This window comes from Anas acuta, chromosome 2 (genome assembly GCF_963932015.1).
Source record: "Anas acuta chromosome 2, bAnaAcu1.1, whole genome shotgun sequence".
Lineage (NCBI taxonomy): Eukaryota > Metazoa > Chordata > Aves > Anseriformes > Anatidae > Anas > Anas acuta.
In genome coordinates, this window is record NC_088980.1 from 99748656 (window position 1) to 99770972 (window position 22317).

Here is a 22317-nt window from a genome sequence, read left to right on the forward strand (position 1 = left end):
TTAGCCTGGAGAAAAGAAGACTGAGAGGGGATCTCATCAATGTGTATAAATACCTGAGGTGTGGGAGACAGAGGGATTTGGCCAACCTCTTTTCAGTGGTTTGTGGGGACAGGACAAGGAGTAATGGTCACAAGATAGAGCACAGTAAGTTCTGCACCAACATGTGAAAGAATTTCTTCACAGTGAGCGTGATGGAGCACTGGAACAGGCTGCCCAGGGAGGTTGTGGAGTATCCTTCTCCGGAGATATTTAAGTCCCATCTGGACACCTATCTGGGCAGCCTGCTCTAAGGAACCTGCTTTGGCAGGGGGGTTGGACCTGATGATCTTTTGAGGTCCCTTCCAACCCTTTCAATTCTGTGATTCTGTGATTTCATTTATAAAAATAAGGCAGAGTACTGTTGGATAAAATGGCATAAATTCATTGGTGTGAGTGATATTAAACTGTAGAAGAAAAATGAATGTAAGTGAACACAGCAGAAGCCAGCCTCCAGAAACACTATTACACAAGTTTCAGACAATCTCAGACAACCTGGGGTTCTTGAATAGCCCCATGCAAATGACTCAGGACCCAAGCCATTGGATTCTACAGTTTTTTCTCCATAAAGGAGTTAAATTGCTCCTCTTAGCCTGCAATCTTAGGGTATGGACAAAAATTAAAGTAAACCTTAAACTGTTTAGAGATCAAAGAAATAAATGATGGAGGTCATCAAGCTTATAACAAAGCAGTTAGTTGAATTTAATAACCAGGATCTACCTCTTTTAGGAAATAAATCCTTCTTCATCATTAGCTTTCACTAAACTACTAAATTTGAGTCAACAGACAATTGCATCAACATCATTTTCCTTGACCTCCGCATTGATAGTAATTCATGCACTATTAAATATAAAAAAGTTACACTTCAAATAACACAGTTAAATAAAGAAGCTGTATGAACAAACTATAAGTACATACAGAGATACAAATACTTGAGTAATACAGCCTGTCAACTTTAGCATGTCTTATTCTTCAGAACAAATATAGTCATCTTGTTTCATGCCTTTTTAATTTGTATCCAGTGAAGAGGTTTTGTTATCCCAGAATTGTGTCTGAGGAAATTTGTATTACTATTTTTCAAGTGAATGAAGTTGAGATCTGTTGTTTTAATATTGTTATTATTACAATTATGTCTTTAAAAGAGATGAAAATACCTTCACTTTGAGTTAGAGTGTTAAGAAACCACATTCTTTCTATTCAGATTAGATTCTACATAAAGAAGGCTATGCTAGTTATGTCTAGAAATAACAATATGAAATTTTACAAAAGAGTTAAGAGAATGGAAATAATCAATGACATCCTTCTTTCTGAGTTTTGATGCAATTCACAAAGTATTTCAGAGACTGCTGTAATAAAAGTTTAGATTGTTGTAAAGTGAGGTCAGACTATCTCATTTAAATGAGCAAAATAGTTAACATGCTTATCTGACATTTCCTGGTATTTGTGCATTTATAAGGCAGTGTATTATTGTGATTTAGTCCAAAATCTTACTTAATACAAACCTTAGCCTTTCTTATTTTTAAGGGAAGTTTAGGCTTGACATCAGGAGGGGGTTCTTCACAGAGAGGGTGGTTGCACACTGGAACAGGCTCCCCAGGGAAGTGGTCACTGCACCGAGCCTGATTGAATTTAAGAAGAGATTGGACTGTGCACTTAGTCACATGGTCTGAACTTTTGGGTAGACCTGTGCGGTGTCAAGAGTTGGACTTGATGATCCTTAAGGGTCCCTTCCAACTCAGGATATTCTATGATTCTATGATTCTATATAAAGTGCAGTGTATATTTTTGTGCAAACTTAAGAAAAGTACCACCCTTAGGAGCTGAAAAGGTCTTGTGCCTGTCCAAATTTTTCGTCCTTCATTTTTAATGTATATCTTTCAACAGGTGTAATTCCACTCTGATGAATTATCTATAATGCCCACTAACATCATCTGTGGGCTACCTAATTCTGATTTCCTTTTTTTTTTTCTCAGCTGACTTCTGACTAGCACTCATACAACCACTAGAACAAAGTGATCAATGACCGAATGCTACAGAGTGCACAGAGATATGTCTCTATACTTGGACACACACCAGGCTGAATATAATGAATGTAATGCTTACTCTGAATAAAGATGATAAAGGATTTCCTTTTCCTCTGCCTCAGATTTTCATTTTTTTCTTGACACAGCTAAAGCCACAGCTAAAAAGACTAAGAATCTTATTAGAATAGACACTGCTACTGAGAAGGAAGGCTCTGCTTCCATTCTTCTATTGCAGTTTTAGCTTTCAGCATGGCAACTTCAAATTTAATTAATTCACTGATCTGTGCCTTGGTTTCCTCAGATGGAATGTGGTGATATAAGGAATGATTTAACTTGTTAAAAATGGTCTTAAAACGTTTGAGGAAAGGTTGATGAAATCTGTAATTAAAAGTTTATAATTGGATGTATTTTTCAAACCTGAGGTTCTTTTTTTCTTTTTCTTCACTTTCTTAATTCTGTGAGGAAATTCTTTAAAAATTTATGTAAATAATTATTTTATAATTATGTATCAGCCTCTCACTCGGCTGATACATTTTGTCATATGATGACAAATTTATGCTGCTATTATAATACAAACAATCTTTAAATTCTTTGCCTTTACAGGCAGAAATATTTTTTCTCTCCTTTATTCCAAAAAAGGAGACTCTCCAGATTTTTTATTATTATTATTTAATAATAAATTTACTCTGATCACTTGGGATTATTTTGTGCCATTGAAGTTTAAGCAAAATTCTCCATTAATTTTATTAAGATTTTTTTTACACATCAACAACAAGGTTGTCTGACAGAGTTAGAAAACATAATGGTATTGTATTTGCCAATAGAAGACTTCAGAATGTTGTCAGCCTTGTTGTCACTATGTACACAAATATAAGACATTCCAGGAAGATAAAACCAATTTGTTGTCAATTGCCTGGGAGACTGACAGGATAAAAGATATTTTGTATAGGAATTGTGCTTAATAGAGACTGTCACATGAAAATGTATGATTGAAGCAGAGTGAATAAATAAAGCAGGCAATATTTTTTCTCTGTAAATCTTGGTGTTTCCATACAACAAGGAAGAATTCTGATACATACTTTAACAAAAAATTAAATAAGAACTATGGAACATAGTAAATTTTCATTGCTTCTTTTCTTATTGGAAGAAAATACAAAAAAAAAAAGCCAAGAATAAGTTACTATAATTAAAAATGCATGTATCCACATACGTAAATGCATTAGCAAGTCCCATTGTTATCCTTCACTGTTATTGATATGATCTAAAATACACACAGGTTTCTCCTTAACAGTCTTGTGTAATTTTGCTTTCTTGTTCTGTGTCTCTGTGTGACACTGCTTACACAGTCATTACTTGTTTATACATTTTAAAGCAAGTAATTTTTAACTTAGTATAAAGAAAAGAATCCAAAACCCATGAGTTTTCTTGGGTTTAGAAGTAACAACATATTTATCAAAGTAGATCTATAAACCCTCAAGCTGAGATTAATCAAATCACAGTAAACTGTAGGCAGTTTTTAAATGCCTGTAGTTAAATGTTAGATAATAATTAGTCTTTATCACATTATCATTTCCAATATTGTATCTTGTATGTACACATTATGTCCTCATGAAAGCACCATGAAAGAAACTACAGATTACTCAAAATCAAAAACATATTTAACAAGACATCAGCATAACTTTTTCTCTGTCACAGCAATCTGTATTGTATTTGACTTTAGACCCAAAGGGGAATTAAAAAAAAAAAAAAAAAGAAACAGTAGGGGTGGGGGGCGGAATCACAAGTCATCTGAATTCTTATGAAATAACTATAAAGGTAGCTAACTTTCTCAATGGTGAAAATGGTACTGCAATGCTTCAGCTAAGTTAAAAGGAATAGCTTTGGCTCATACTCAGCAAGTACAGTTCTCTTTCTTCAAGATTCAAGTCTCCAAGTGATTTTAAACAAATGTACATCTATTGTTCATTCATACCATTTCTGTGAAATAAAATAGCCTATAACAGAAAAAGTAATATCCTACCTTGTAAAGAGAAGGACAGATTTAATGCATGTATATAATGCCATAACTACGGAACACTATTATCTATCCTTTAATGAATATTTTCCTTGAGATTTTTTTTTTCTTTTTTAATAAACATTTTGCCAAGGAAATGTGGTCTCAGCTGAGGATGGTTGGATATAGCTAGAAAAATAAAAGCATGTTGAAGACTGGGGGGCAACATCTGCTCTAAATTACAGCTGATAATAAATGAAATTTGTAATGAAATTCCATACAATGGTTGATGAACATTATTTAAATGAAGCTAGTCTTAGAAAATTATGTCCCAACATGAGGCCAGTACAACTCTGAGGAAATACTGCTCTCAGGCACAATGAACAGAACTTAGATTTCGGCATCTGCAAAAGTACAACCCCGTGATGTAACGAGATCAAACACTAGTTTCAAAGTATTTTTATCTTAATTCGCTACATAAGAGAAGGTGGTATGTGTTCCTTTTGCATAACACCTCTAATTTTCTTCATGGTACCTGACATGAACCACATTAGTATCACACTAATTACATTATAGTTCACATTCTCTCTAACTCAATTTGTAAGAATTAACCTACCTCCAAAGAAGAGTCATTTTCCCATTTTACTTCCTCTTATCTCACTGAAACCATTATTGAATAAGTTTCCAGAAGGATAAAAGACTGTTCTTTGTAACAGTTTCAGTTATCTTTCCCTGAAGAAAAATAAATTCAAGAGTAATTTTTGACAGAGAAGAAATTATACCCCAAGCCTAAAAACAATTTAGCCCTGTCACCATGGGGGAAAAAATATAATGTATAAAAATTGGTATATTATTTTTTTCTTTCATGCAGTGACAAAAATATTATCTTCTGTCAAATGATACATTTAACATTTATCAGTGTAACTCCTGAGCCACAAAATCACACTGTCTTTTAATCCTTACAGGAAAAAAATATTTTCCATAGATACATTCCTTAGATACTTAAGTGCTGCTTAAGGAAACCATATATAGTGGAGTAGAACTTATATGCAGCCACAGTGCATGAGACACTGGCATGTACAAATTCATTTTCTAAGCAGATGGTCTCCAAGCAGGTGTGTAAATGTTTTCTTCTTTTAGAAGAAGAAATATTTTCTTCTATTTTTTTTTATTCTATCAAGAAATTAAAACAACAACAACAAAAAATTGTCCCAAACCATTCTATTAGAAGGATCACGTATTTTGACCCTAATGCCAGAAGTCCAGTCTTTATTAACAGTGATTTTTTTCTGATTGCTACCAAATGTCAAAGCATAATTATGTCAAATGATTTTTTGAAAGACACAGACAAAATCTTTCCTCTAACAACTCATAAAAAATGTACTATGATATGATATGATGAGATGAGTAGATTATTAAAGAAGCTTTAGTCTTAGTTTCTTAGCTGGAAAACAAATTTTATTGAGCTTTGTGATATTTTAATTTTATTCAAAGGAACAATAGAACACATAAATACTTTGCCAGATGTTCAGTTTCAAAAGCAACTCAGCTCAGTTTCAGCTGAGCCTTGCAGTTCTTGCAAGACAACCTAGGAGATGTCATCTCTTGCAGGGCAGCAGATGAAATCAGGTGTTAAACACAGAGGGAGCACAATTTAAACATTTTTATCAATCTCAGCAAAAACTTTGTTTCATAAACATTTAAAAAAAACACCTTCTTTTAGAAACAAAGATGTTAATAACTTTACATGATGAAAGTTTGCATTCTTCAAGACATTAAGCCCTTTTTTTGTTGTTTTGTTTTGTGTGTGCATGTTTTTGCAGAAACTGCAAACTGAATTATAAAATAATTTGCCCTGTTTTTGATGTAGTAACTATCAATGAACACTCTATGAGTGCACAGAGTTGCAAGAGAAATTAAAATGGCCTGTGTATAATTGACAAACAATATAGACAATCTAGAGGGAAAGGGGGTAATAGGATAAATACTTAGGCTTTTTAGGCCTTTTTATTCCCCTGTTCCAATAGATTGATTTTACTTGAGTAGGCAGCTGAGCACCACCGTAACCATTCTCTCACTCCCCCTCCTCAAAGGAAAAGAAGGAGAAAATATGATGCAAATGGCTCAAGAGATGAGATAATGACAGTGACATCACTCAACAATTATCATGATGGGCAAAATAGACACAGAGTAGGGAGACAGTAAAATTTACAGCCTATTATTAGTAAGCTAGAGAAGTGAGAAACAAAGGAAAGAGACCAAAACCACCTTCGCTTCATCCACCCTCTTTCACCTCCTCACCCCAAGTGGCACAGGGGAACTAGGGTAACTGGGGGTTGCAGTCAGTCTGTAGTAGTTCTCATCTTCTGCTCCTTCATGGTCACTCTCTGCCCCTGCTTAAACATGCGGTCCCTCCCACAGGATGCAGTCCTTCCCAAACTGATGCTGCTTGGGCTTCCCACAGGCTGCAGCTCTTCAAGAACTGCTACAATATGGGTCCATACCACAGGGTCCATCCATCAGGAGAAAACTGATTAAACTTGGGTCCCCCATGGGCAGCAGTTCCTGCCAGGTCACCTGCTCCTCTGTGGTCCCCTCTCCATGGCCTGCAGCTCCAGCCCAGGTCCTGCTCCACAGGCCACAGCCTCTTTCAGGGCAGATCCACCTGATCCACCAGGGGCTTCTCCATGGGCTGCAGTGTGGAAACCTGCTCTGCTGTGGTACATCATGGGCAGGGGGACAACCTGCTTCACCATGGTCCTCCCCACAGGCCACAGGGGAAATTTAGCTTTAGTGCCTGGAACACCTCCTCCCCCTCCTTCTTCACTGACCTTGTGGTATGCAGGGCTGTTTCTCACTCCTCACTCTCCCAGCTGCTGTAGTGCAGCAGGTTGTTTTCTCTGTCTTAAATATGTTCTCACAGAGACACAAACAACATTGTTTGTTATGTTGCAGCATAACAGGTCTCAGCAGCCGGTCCCTTTGGAGCCAGCAGAAACTGGCCCATATCTAACATGGGGCAGCTGCTAGATTTTTCTCACAGAAGCCACTCTTGCAGCCCCCCACTACCAAAACTTTACCATGTAAACCCACTACATCCCCCCTATCACAGTAGTGACTTTGTTTGTTTATCTGTTTGATTCATTCATTTCTCCTAAGGTAAAGAGATGTAATCACTGGAAATGAAGTCATCGAACTATTAAGAACTGAGTACTAGGAGTCCATAATTATTACCAAAAGTTGTACAAAGTAGAAAATATTTTCACTCTGCCTCTATTCCCCTCTGTTGATAAGGCACATCAGCAGACACAGAATGTAAAATGGCAAGAAGGAAAAACGCAAGAAGGCAGCATATATATTTTAGGTCCTTACTGATTTGAAAACAGTTGTAATTGCTCTCATATAGTGTAGTTCTAAATGTAGAGTACCCCCTGTTCAGATTCCAGAAATTATTATTTTATGAAGATGTTTATAATTTGTTTTTGTTTCTGTTTTCTTGCTGTTTTCCAATTGCAAAATGTGGTCAAGTCTGTAAGTATTTATGTATCTGAGTAACTTTATGTGCATGCATAACCTTGCTGACTGAAAATAGTAGATAGGGATTTCAATGAAATTCCTCATCCTAGGGAAGCTATTCAGTCATCCAAATATTTGGGGATTCAGCTCTCCAGATAGTGGAAAAGTACATTAAAACAGGTAAACATCTACAGAAAGAAAGTAAAGACATCCCCTTAAAAAAAAAAACTAAACTTCATACTGTTTTTGTTTGTTTGTTTATTTGTTCGTTTTTTTTAGCAGCCTCAACATTTTAATTTTAAAATATTTATATAGCATATAATAGAGCTTCAGGGACCTGTGAGATCCAGACTGATTGATGATCACTCAATATCATAAATATTAAATATTGATATTTATTTCCCATTCCACAAGAAAAAAAAAAAAAAAAAAAAGACAATGAAATTATGAAATTAAGATATCAGAAGATAAACTCCACTGAAAATAACTAGCTTCATACTGCATGTTGTCCTAGACTTGATCCAGAGTCTGATCATTTGGTGAACTTATGCCCAATCATTTCCTCTGAAGTAGTGTTAAGAAGGACAAACGTGCACCCCCAGATTGGAGAATAATGATATAATGGATGGATATTAGTATTTCTGAAGAAGATTGGAGGTTTTTAAATAAGAAAGTAATTCAGAAATACAAATGCTGAATAGAGTTGTGCTCTATACCAAATGCTGAATAGAATTATATTCTCTATGGGTTGGTCAAGGACAAGGTAGCAAGGTATAGACAAAGATGTTTTTTTGTTGTTGTTGTTGTGTTTCTTTTCCTCCAGGTTGTCTCTTTATATCATTAATACTGCAATAACTTTATTGCCCATTAAAACTGGGCTGCCTTTGAAAGCCTATGCCTTATGGACACAAGTAACTTTGTTTCAAACATCTTTTTTGTTTGTTTGTTTGTTTTTTCTGCTTGTGCAGGCAAGTTAGAAAGTAGAGAGCAAATAATTCAGGGTGTTCCCGTAAGAGAAGAGAAAATGGTTAGTAAGGAAAAAATGTGAAATATATGGGAGATGTAAGGGACAAGAGATGGAGAGTTGAGAAAAAGACTTTATGTTCTTCCTGAAACTGACAATGAAACAAAAATGCTAAAGAATTCATCAGGACATAACAGAGGGCTCTGAAGGTATATGCTTTTCTGCCAGATTAGAAATAGAAATAAACCATTGGTCTGATTCTTACATACCATTTCAATCTAATAGTTGTCTCCTGTAAGATTTAAGAACAACAGAAGTGAATAATACATAAATGTGTTGTCTGTTTTCCTCCATTCCCATAGTTTTATCAATTTTATTCATATTCTGTTCACAAAAAAAAAAATAATAAAATACAAAACTTGAAATAAGTTTTGTGCCACTAACTTTTTATAGCACTTGGAAGATGAGAAAGGGATCATAATGGTCTTTGACTGTGCCACATCTGCCTACCCATAAGTCCTCTCTCCCTTTTGGTGACTGTGCCTTTAGCCAGCTGGCAGAGATTAGAGCAGCTTGTGGACTTCACTCTCCTGTCTCAGAACCAGGGCAGAAGTCCTTTTTAGAAGAGGGTGCTTCTGCTGCTAGGACTGTAATTTGTAAGCTGAACAGAGGTTTAAAACCTCTGTTGAAATCATTTTTCAACAAATTGCCATTTTCTGAGAAGGAAAACAAACAAAAATAAAATCATGGTAAACATCTTTCTCTCTCTCTCCCTCTCTCTCCCAGGTTATGTAAAAGCACTTATCTACATTATTTGTGTCTTTTAAATGTTTTTTTTGACTTAATAATTGGCTATTTAAATTACATTTTCATTTTTCATGTTTCATCTAAACATATTTAAGGTGCTTTGGTGTGGATGGTGTGTTCACATACAGACACTGGGAAGCAGGTGGAGCACATTGGTCCTTGCCAGCCCAGTGCTCTTGAATACTCCCGCTCCTTGGATTTACTTGGCTTAATAGACCTGATTCTGCATGCATGTTTCAGGCCTAGCATCCCAGCTGTTCTGTTGGCTCAATTTTCTTATTTGTTTACAAATATGAAACTAAACTATATTGTATGGCCATTTTTCATTGCCATTTTTCATAGCCTAATTTATTTATTTTTCTTTATAAAAGTCTTCTATTCATTTCCAACATCCTTGTGAATATTTTATGTAATCAAATGCAGTAGTTAACATAAGAATTTTCCAATATAGTAAGGATGCATTTTTTCAGTAAATCAGTCATAGCTGTCTGGAGAAAGCCAGCTCTGTTTGTCGTCATACAGAGGAGCTGGGGACAACAGTTCTTTATCAGTACCACTGTGAGACTTCAAAGGGGAACACTGATATTCACAGCACTAGTGATGAAACTTGAGGAGTTTCCAGCCACAAAAGCTTTTCCTGTAACACTGTCATTGTAATTCTTTTGTGAAATATCATTTTCTTATTTCAGGGTGGGTGTTAAAATCAGGAAGCAGTTTTAATTTATGTTGCAGGTAACTCTCTAACCTTGTAGCCAGAGCAACTTTGAGATTTATGTAGAAGTACAGATCAGTCACGCAGTTGAGATGGTCTGCTACCAATTCTGAAATAGAGCACTTGAGATCTGTGTTCCTGAGCTGCTACAGAGCTACTAGCTCATACTATTGGAGGAGGGGGAGTCTATTTGTCCTTGCCTTAACTTGTGCACTGCAGTTTTCTGCTCTTGGTTTCTCAATTGCTGCACAATTCAATTGTGAAGATATGTTATGCCACAAACAGTTCCACAGTTCTGTTTAAATTGCATTTAGGTCATGATTCTCCTAATTAAAGCTTTTAGCAACATCAAAATGGTGTCACAGGGATTTTTTTTTTTCCATATTCCATTCGTTCATCAAAATGCTATTTATAAAAACATGCTTATAAGCATGAAAAAAAAAAAATCTTAGAGACTGCCTTTTCAGGCTTTGACACTGGAACCCTATTTATTTATTCACATTGAATCATCGGACAGTCCATATTTAAGACTTCATTTAAAAAAGCTATTCCGTAGGATTAAGCCTATTAAAGATTTATTGGTGCCTATGTTTTATATTAATTGTATAGTACGCCCCAGGTATTTTCACAAAAGGGCATTTTAGAAAGGTAAATTCAGCTGATGGATGAATTTCTCTGCAGAGGTTTATTAACATTTTTGTCAATTTATCCCATTAAATACAGCGGCATCCCTAGGTGGTGATGAACGGCAGTAGCAGCACAGACTTCACATAATGATGGCAAACTAATTCCAATAATTTTCTCAGCAGTATCCTCAAATCACAAGTGAAATGTTGATCTTTACAAGTATGGCAAGATAGATAAATAATACATAGATAAATAAATATGCATTTATGAATATTCATTTAAAGTAAACCTACCTGATTATGTATTTAAATTTCATCAGCAGTCTACAACATCGAATTAAGAGGAATTAACACTGTTGGCAATGGTATTGTTGGCAACAATATTCTTCCCTGTAGCATGTAAAGCAAACGCACTAGAATTTTTAAGTGTATATATAGGTTGTCAAACAAGGTATATAACAGTAACATGACATTAAAATCTCATTTTCTTTAAAAGAAGAAAAGTCACATAAAACTACCCACACTGCAATGCTCAAAAATGCCAGTGAAATGCTTCCTATTACTTTGGGTATGTAGTGCACCAGGTGCATAGTCCATCAAAAAACTTTGAAATTCAAATTATGAATACTAAATATTTACAACAATGTGCTTATGAATTAGCTGCATTTCTTCACAGTGATTATTCACCAAACAGCTTCAAATATTCAATTACTTTGAGAAAAGTGCTATATATTTTTTTCAGGAATACCTCATAAATGCCAAAAAATGATAAAATAAAACTTTCTTTGAAAACTATGACAATGTCTTTCTCTCAAAACACAAGACATTTACAGCATTTACACCTTGTTTTTGTAATTCCAAATTGGCTGACTAGCAGTGGAAAAAAATACATTATCAGTTTCTAAGCATAAAAGGATTTGGTCCAGATTTTGTTTTTTGATATATATTAAGTCACGAAAATATATGCTTGAGTCACCAAATTATACGGGGTTTGTTATTTTTTTTTTTTCATTTTTATTTAATTTAATGTATTTTATTTTATTATTATTTTTTTTTTCATTCAGAACATGATCATTTCATTTCAGGCTGCATCTTAGCCACAGACTCCCAATACACTCATTTCAAAAAAAAAAAAAAAAAAAAAAGTGTTCATTTGTATGCATTTTTTCCTGGTTGAAAATTAAATATTAGTTACGGAAAAGTAGTTGTTGGAACTTTTCATTATCAGTTTAGAACAATTTTGTATTTTACAATGATAGCGTTATTCCACATAAAATCCCATTGAAGATATCAAGAACCCAAAGGCATGATAAATTTAGACCTTTCTTAAACATTTAAATTTGAAAGCAATGTTTCCATATTTGGGCTTAAAGGAAGTATAGTTTTCATGCCTGAAAATCTGTACTCCCTTTTTAGAGCTCAGATGAGCATAAAATATGCCTCTTAAATGCAATTCAAATAAAAAAGTTATTTGCATTACACTGGTTACTAGTTTTTGTTTCATCATAAGGTCCTGGATTTCTGATTCAGTTGAAGTGCTTAGGTCTATTCATTCATATAGTTCAATAAATACTCCCTTCCTGGAAATCAATTGAATATTTAAGGAAAACAATGAAAACATGCAAATAGAAAATATTTAAATTAAAAATATATATTTTAATATTTAAAATAATAAATATTTTATTAAATATTACTTTTAAAATATTAAAATATTTTTAAATAAGTAAATAAATAAATAAATAAAAATATTTAAGAATATTAATATTTTTAAATATTTTAAATATTATAAAAATTCTAACCTTTTGTTTTATTTTATTTTGTTTGTTTATATTTAAGCTCAGAGACAAGACAATTAGTGTAAACAGGCTCTGGATAAATTCCTTAAAGTTTCTGGTCTGGAAAAATTGGTAATTAACTAGTTAGGAAATGAAAGTCTTAATGATTTTGTTAGCAAATAAAAATAAAAAATAAAATAAAATAAATTGTTTGCTAACAATTTATGAGGTAAACAACATTTTTCATTCAATATATTTATTAGGAAAGCACTTTCTAATAAGCTGATATTTTTTACAGTGAGAAAGACTAATGACTGTTTTGCAATTAATGCATTACCTCTGCATGAGGAAAATTTTGCTTCTATAGGACTTAAAAATGTTCTATAGAAATGATGTATTTAAGCATATTTTTAATTCATGAAAAAAAAAAAAAAAAAAAAAAAAACATGAATTCATGAAATAAAGATGATAAACAGCAAATATTTTACTTGTATGAGTTTTATAGATAAACTGTTCATAAAATTCTCTGGATAATCATGAGATAGCTGTTACAATTAGTATTGGAGGAAAAAATGTTCATAGCTCCTTTCCCAATATATAATGTTTTGTACAACTCCAGTCAAGATACTCTGATCAGCCAGCTCCTGCTTATTTTGAAACAAGAGGCAAACTCTTCACAGATATAAATCAAACAGTAAAACAAAAATGACTGATAAAGTAGTGTAGAATGTAAGGACTGCAAGTCCTAAAAATACAAATAGTCAGATTTGAAGTTCAGGAAAACATTTAAGTTCGGAGTACCACAGCATAAACCTTTTAATCACCTCTTCCCTCTTCAGGCAACTGACTTCTTGACCTACAAGATTTACTTGAAGAGAAATTTATCTGTTCCAAGTGAGATACAAACTCTGAGAAAAATAAAAATAAAAAGGAGGGGAAGAAAAATAAATATATGCATGCGTGTGTGTGTATCTATTAACATCACCATCACTACAACAAATTTATTAGAGGCTGCCACAATTAAAATTGATTGTAGCTTGCCTGAACATGACTGTTGCTCTTTTGTTTCTTTGCTTGTGAAGGCTTTCCTGTAAATCTCACACTTACTAACTATATATAGCAATAAATTAAAATAGCTTTCAAAAATACTGATTTTATCTGCCTTGCATCACATCTGAGTGACACAAGAATCCATTTCTAAATACTATTTTTTCCCCTTTTTGGAATACAACTCTAACAAACACTGCACTTTAGAGACACTATGAACTGCTTCATCTTATCTGAAGATGGATAGTTAAGGAGGTAATATGAATCACTCAGAAGCTGCTAAAAGTCTCCACCCAAGATAAATGGCATTCAATACTAACACTGATGTCATTATAGACTCCAGACATACAAAGACATCTTTCCAAATCCCTTCATTTTCTGCCACATGTGAAAGAAAGATAAGAGTAAAAATAAATTCATTGTAACCAATTGATAACCAATTAATAAAATAACTGACATGTAGAAAACATGTTTGGAAATTTTCATAGTTAGAAAATGACATTACCGAAAAGTTTCATAGAATGAGTAACAAACATAGAGCTGGATGAGGGATGGGTTTCTTGGAAAAAAACTTGCTCTCTACATTAGCCTGATTTATTGATGCCAGCAGAATCATGTATCTGCTTCAAGCACAGCAGTGCAAACAGAAAATACACCTGTGTTAATGATACAGAAAACGGAGCAAAAATTCGCATGATGGCCCTTAGCAGATCAGCCAAATGAGGATATTTACATCGATGAAAAATGAAGCATTTAAATTTCATTCACCTGATATAAAATTCCATCAAAGTGATTACCTTCCTAGTGAATAGGACCTATGGGCTTACGAACATAGTATAAAAATACTCATACTTTTCCCTTTCATTGCAATTGAAGCAAGAGCTTTCAATCTTAATTTACTGGCTGTGCTGTAGAATGCAGCACAAGCACCGGAACTGGCCAAAGACATACCCACCTTTTCCTCTCTGTTGAAAAAACTAATTTCAGTTGAAATAAAGTAATTTAGTTCTTCAGATGAAGAGTATACTAGTAACATGGAATCAAGCCTGATTGTTTGTTTGTTTTCCTGTGTAGCCTCTGAGTAAGGGGCTTAATAATAATGTTCTCAGTTTTAAAGTCCTTCTGAAATATATTAGACTGCCATAGTAAAGGATTTAATAGTCTACTCAGTGATATAGTAACACATTTATAAAAGATGCATTTTGTGGATTTCCCACAACAATGGAGTGCTAACAACCTGAATTGCTGGGTCTACAGAACTGTTGCTGTTTGTCCCACATCATGTCATTGCTGCTCGTTCAGTTACTTGCAAGATGACTCCAAGCAAGGCCATTGAAGATGTGCTTCCCCCTGTGTGCAATCTAACTCAAAATCTGTGGTTTCAACACTAGTACCAGTGTATGCTTTTTCTGCTCAAATTTTTATATTGTGATGTGGAGCAAAATCTTCTCTCTCATGTAAAGGCAGATATTTGTCAGTATGTTGGTGTGACTTTTTGTGTTCGTTTATGCTAGTGAATTTTATACAAAAAAAATAAAAAAAATCTAAGGCTGTGTCATGTTTTCAACATGTTCAGTGATCTTCCTTAACAGTTTACTGGTCCCTTAAAAGGCAAATAATTCCCCATTTTTCTCCAGTCCTGGCTAAGTACTCTGATAATTCACCTGTAGTACCTCTGGCCACCAATGGAAATAATTATGAATTTTATAGAAATAAGCCAGAAGGCAAAAAGTATGGACTTCCCAGTTCATGAGTTTTAGTGTTAAACAAGCACTGGTCTTTTCCACAAGAAAGGTGACAAAATCACCAATCTGGGACTAGGAGAGGACAGGGAGAAAACTGAGAAAGAAGAGGCATAGAAAATCTAATGGGTAAAGAAAGGGAGCTATTAAATGATGGCAACTGTGCATAGAACAGAAAGCCTAAGTTTATTTCATACAGAAGTGTTTGTTTATTCAAGATTTCTTTTGATGCAGAATTTACCTATACTGAAACCTAGGAAAATTTACCCTTGTCCAACACTCAAATCTCAACTCACCTTCACTCTCCTAATACCACAAGGAAAATGAAATGACATGCTAAAGTACTAAAAACCAACCTTTTTCACGTGTTTTAAATTGGGCTTTAGTAAGCAGCAGAAAATAAGCAGTAGTGTAACTACCCCAGATAGACAAAGGACAATGAATGTTAAGACTTTTCTGACAGCTAAGGTCATGATGATTCAGTCAGTATCAGCAAATTTTAATCTAGTTTCGTTAATGGCCACCTGCTCCCAAAATACCCTGGCTGCTTGTTTCAGCCCTCTCATTGCCAATTGGCCCAAGCATTCATGAAGCGGAGCAAACAGACTACCAGATAAAATAAATGAATCCAGTCAAAAAGTTAACCAGAAAATGACTTTTAGCTGGATCAGTTCCCTGATATTGTTTACCTCCTGGCTTTCATTAGTGACATTTAAATAGGATGTAAAGAACAAAAAAAGCCTTTTGTCATATTTCCTCACAATGTCTATCTAGTTTTGTCGCTGCCTGAGCTGATGTGTCCAGAGTGAATATCTGTTCCTCTGCAAAGTACATGGACTATAAAAACTCCTAGTCAGTACATGCTATTGCTAAATCTGACCAAGTGTTAGGGCCAAAAATTGTGAAGAGGGAAAGATATAGGTTGTGAGGTAGCTTGTTCTGTACTTCTGGGAAGTAGATTTGGTGTTTAAGGTGTTGATCATAAAGGAACCACAAAAAAAAAAAAAAAAAAAAAAAAAAAAAAAGCTAGGCTTGAATAAATTGCTTTTCCAGATATTCCATTTTCCATGCCTGATACCAAAGCTCATTTTGATTTTCTTTTAGCAAGAGATTGTTGGTTGTTTAACTAGCTATTTGATACTTTGGGTAGGAGGGATGAGATAGTGTGTGTGTTGAATGAAAAACAAAATAAAACTCTATATTTATATCATTTGCAGTTTGAAATAGTTGAGAAAACAAAGCAAAGCAAAATAAAAAGTCTGTCCTGCATAATCATTTTAATCCATTCAAAAATAAGACAGAGGATGAAAGATAACAAAATCATAATTTTACAGTCATCTAGTGATAACATTTTATGTTCGTATTCAAATCACTTTGAAAATAAGTAATATTTGGTATGAAGTGAGTATGCTAAACAGTATATAAGCTGTAAGAAATACTGATTTTAACATTGGCAGAGCCTATCTCATATTTTCTTCTTATTTCTTGAACAAATGCATTTCCACTTACTACTGTATTCAGAACATAAATTTGAACAAATATTCCATAAAATTGTAGCTCACAGAAGTATAAGAAATGCTTCTCTGAACCAGTTGAGAGAAGATATGCAACAGACCAATGACAGCATAATGGTCACACAATTCAATATTTCACTGCAAAATTATATTGCATTTCTTCTGTACTACAGGTGGTCTTGTAAAAATCCAGATGCCCCTACTGGTTTCTATTTTTGTTCACCAGCTGGAAAACAGTGGAAGTAGTTATAACAATGTAAGCTCTTTTAACTCAAAACTAAGCTAAGCTGATGACAGTTCTGCAAACTCTTAGCAGAAGTTTTGATAAGTATTTGTACAACAATTGTCAGGCTTTTGTGTGTATGTGTGCCTAACAACCTTTTAGCTAGGAGCTTTCATTTCGTCTTAGATAAGGAAGTCCAGAAGAAAAAGGGAAACTGAATTACAGATTACAGAACAAGCACAATCTGAAACAGTTTCTATTTGTTAACTAAAAATAATTTTCAAATAATGAGCTTTTAGTATAGTTTAAAAAATATAAAAATAAATAACTGCTAACTCAGATAGGTCCCATGTTTTTGACCTAATTAAATCTGCAGAAGTTTACTTGGGTTGCCAGTACCTTCTCAAATTAAATGAGTTAATTCTTGTCAGCAGGCTATCCTCAAACCCTTTCTTTCTAACAGAAGCTCCAAATATATTAATTTAGTTTTATCTGTGAAGGAAAAAATAATATATATATTAAAAAAAAAAAGAAGAAAAAAAAATATATTGTTCTTTTCTGCTGTAGCTACATCAAAATCTTCTGACCTTCACAATTCCTTGCAGAATTCTGTCAGAGAGTTGCAAAGGAAATAAGAAATTGCCCTCAGCATGGTACTGTTCACATTTCACAAACACTTGAGAAACCTGGATGTAGTTTTCTCATGGGCACACCTTCAACTCATTACAGACAGCAAACTGCAACGACTGCTCACAAAGCAAAAGACTAAATTAATTATATGACAAGCACTAATATCTTATTTAAAATGAGTAATCCCCAAATATCAATTAAAAGTTTTCCTTAGTGTGGGAGACAGTTTATATCTTAAAGGACAAATTAAAAAAAAAAAAAATAGCAAAAAGTTACTGTGTGGATAAACTAAAGTATTTTTCCATTAAAATATTTAATAAGATTAAAGCTATTCAACATTCTTCAAGTAGACAGCTTCAGTATTGAAAATTATACATTCATATGAATAAGAAGTTTCTATGGGAGTTTTTTATTCCCATGAATATACATCTCTGTCATTGTGACAACAACAACAACAACAAAATATTCATATATTTCAATATATTGAAAAACATTAAAAAATACAAAATAAAAACTAGGTGATCTTTTTAAACTAGATGATCTTCTTCAGTCTGTGCAAAGAAGATCAGTATTAGCTCTCTCAAATCCCAGATTGGTGAGATAGCACAAAAATGGGAAGTTTCCTAAATGGGGTCAGTATTTACGTAAGACATACATACATATACATACATAGGAAACACAGACATGGACCAAAAAAAAAGAAAATCACCTTAATATCCACCTCATTAATCCTTATTAATGACCTCAACGTGTCAAGAAACACTGCAACACCTATTTACAACAAACAACCGGTTACAACAAATTAAAAAATTCCGTATCTTGCTCAGTGTTACTCTTCCATCCACAAGAACTATGAGCTGAACCTGACTTTTCCATCATCATACACAACATGAGGTGTTGCTGCCCTAGGAAGGGAGAATAGGATTGAGTTGTTCCTGCTATGAAGATGAAGTACATGGATGGGTGAAAATGTCAGAGAGAAACCTACACTACCAGGCTTTTTACTATCAGAAACTATCAGAAAGAGGTCTTTGAGGTCACCTCCTCCCTTGACTGGTATCCACCATTTCCGCTGAGCAACCTCTCCCTCCACAGTGTCAACAAATTAGTCTTTTTATGAGTCAGAGAGGTATTAATTTCTCATTGAAATTAAAAAGCTACTGAGATCTGTAAAAATCTAGCAAAATTTAGATGGCTATGCATAGCCATCAAGAAAGAAATGGACATGTGCTATAATTTTAGATCCAAATATTTTCAAGATTTTCTTTACAACAGGGTGACTCAAAATCCAATTTGCATTTTTGTGAATGCTTTTAATACTAATACAAAAAATAAAATAAAATCCTATGATTAGATAGATATATTTTCAAAAGTTGTCTTTGTTAACACTTTTGTTGAAGACAAGTGAAGAAAATTCATATATTTTCATAGAATCATAGAATCATAGAATATCCTGAGTTGGAAGGGACCCTTAAGGATCATCAAGTCCAACTCTTGACACCGCACAGGTCTACCCAAAAGTTCAGACCATGTGACTAAGTGCACAGTCCAATCTCTTCTTAAATTCAGACAGGCTCGGTGCAGTGACCACTTCCCTGGGGAGCCTGTTCCAATGTGCAACCACCCTCTCTGTGAAGAACCCCCTCCTGATGTCAAGCCTAAATTTCCCCTGCCACAGCTTAACCCCGTTCCCGCGGGTCCTGTCACTGGTGTTAATGGAGAAAAGGTCTCCTGCCTCTCGACACCCCCTTACGAGGAAGTTGTAGACTGTGATGAGGTCTCCCCTCAGCCTCCTCTTCTCCAGGCTGAACAGGCCCAGTGACCTCAGCCGTTCCTCGTACGTCTTCCCCTCCAGGCCTTTCACCATCTTCGTAGCCCTCCTCTGGACGCTCTCCAACAGTTTCATGTCCTTTTTATACCGTGGTGCCCAGAACTGCACACAGTACTCGAGGTGAGGCCGCACCAGCGCAGAGTAGAGTGGGACAATCACCTCCCTTGACCTACTAGCGATGCCGTGCTTGATGCACCCCAGGACACGGTTGGCCCTCCTGGCTGCCAGGGCACACTGCTGGCTCATATTCAACTTGCTGTCTACCACGACCCCCAGATCCCTCTCTTCTAGGCTGCTCTCCAGCGTCTCATCGCCCAGTCTGTACGTGCAGCCAGGGTTTCCCTGTCCCAGGTGCAGGACCCGGCACTTGCTCTTATTGAACTTCATGCGGTTGGTGATTGCCCAGCTCTCCAACCTATCCAGATCCCTCTGCAAGGCCTATCCACCCTCATTCAAGTCCACAACTCCTCCAAGTTTGGTGTCATCAGCAAACTTGCTCAAAATACCTTCTATTCCTACATCCAGATCGTTTATAAAAATATTGAAAAGTACCGGCCCTAAAATGGAGCCTTGAGGGACCCCACTGGTGACCGCCCGCCAGCCTGATGCAGCCGCATTTACCATAACCCTTTGGGCCCTGCCCATTAGCCAATTGCTCACCCATCGTATGATGTTTTTATTTAGCTGTATGGTGGACATTTTGTCCAGTAGGATACTATGGGAAACCGTGTCAAAAACCTTGCTGAAGTCCAAAAAAATCACATCAGCTGGTTTCTCTTGGTCCACCATACGGGTGATCTTATCATAAAAGGAAATCAGGTTAGTTAGGCAGAATTTTAAGAATGTAGTGGCAAATTTCAGTCTAAATTATTTATATTTTCATAGTTGTAGACTCTGAAATGAAAGCTTTGAAGATTCTGCTCAAAATAATAATAACAATATCAAAAATAATTAAAAAAAGGCCAGCAATCTAAGCAATCTAGAAATTATTCTTTTATTTTAGTTGGGCAGGTATCTTCTTTAAATATTGTGGCATATGAGAGTTTAATATTTTAATATTCATTATGGTTTTTTGCTTAAAATATGATGTTTAGTGAGTTTACTCATTCTAAAGCATTGATATGCATTTGTATATAATCAGACTGCAAATCTGTTACTGTATTACTCATCTGAAATATTTAGCATATATGTTTCACAAATATTCAATATAATTTTGTCCAATTTTATATATTGTAAGAAAATTTATTTCCTTTTGAATTTCTTAGCTTCTGATTTCATGGGATAATTTCTTATCTTTCTTAGCTTGGATAACATTCCTTTTTTTTTTTCCCCTAAATTAAACACATTTTTTTAGACAATTATAATACTCTGTTCTTCCCATTTTTATGTCCTGGTCCTTTTAAAATTAAGTAATTAAAATAATTTTAACTTTTCTATTCTTACAAAAAGCTTTGATTTTTTAATGCTTATTTACTTTCTTATTGTCTTTCCCTAAACTTATCTAATTTTAGACAAGTAGACTAATTTTATCGGTAGTCGATATTGCAGGCAGGATTCCAAATGGATCTGTATTACTGATTTACATAAAGACCTTTATTGAGTATTTATTCACATCAGAAAGCAAACACAAAATTAGTGTGAACACAATTAAAGTAAATTCATTTTCCAAATCAATCTCGTAGATATTTTTTGTAGCATTAGCAGAGATTTCTGTCTGAGAGCTTCCACTTCTGTTGTGGTTCTTTAATAATATGAAGTAAGACATTATCTCCCAGAACATGAAAAGTGGAGGAGTAATCTATCTTATTGAACAACATTATTTGTCAAGTGATATGTAATACTCAGCAGATGTTGTGATGTAAAACTTAAATATATGGTTTAGGAAAAAAAAAAAAAACACCATTTATATGTTTTCAAATAAAAACACGGTTAGTTAGAAAGCATATACATTGTTTATACTGAAATAATAAGTATAGATATATATTACAACAAAAAATATATACTTTTATTTAATATTTGCACATTTTATCTAAACATTCAGTTAAGGTATCCATATAAATTTCTACTGAGAAAAAAAATATGTTATCTATAATAATCATCATCATAAAAAAACTCCCACATAACTCAAACATCACATAGTGACTTCAGTGGTAATTTCTCTTCTAGTACATTCTGCATAAAAAAGTAAAAATAAAATAAAATAAAATAAATCCACTTTTCCACTCATCACTCAGAACATGCTTTTACCTCTGATTAAATTTGCCTACTCTCAGTATGTGTATTTATATATCCCACAATGTTGTCGCAAGAAACACCTTATCTGCCCACTTGAAGACACAATATAAATTTACAACATCTCACCTCCCAGAAGACATTGCAGCATCCTATTAAAGTAGTCTAAACTGATAAACCCCCCCAAACCTGTGTATAAACCTGTGTGATATCTGATGTTAAAATACACTTCATTACTAAACTTGTGGATTCAACTTAATTTTAAATCAAGCATAGCAAAGGTCTTTATCCTCTTTTCTTATTGTGTAAGAATTGTCAGTGCTTATGTATTCCATATATATTACTATATGAGCTTCAATAATATTGAAGAAACTTTCTGTGTGAGTTCTCATCAGAGAAGTATGGAAAAGTGTGTTGCATGATGTGTTTTTGCGGTATTTACTATATTTTTTTAATTGGTTTGAGCCTCTCATTATATAAATTGTATTAATTTGCATATTTCATATAATAAGTCCACAAATATTAATAGTACAAATTATTTAAAATATAGAATCATAGAATCATAGAATCATAGAATATCCTGAGTTGGAAGGGACCCTTAAGGATCATCAAGTCCAACGCTTGACACCGCACAGGTCTACCCAA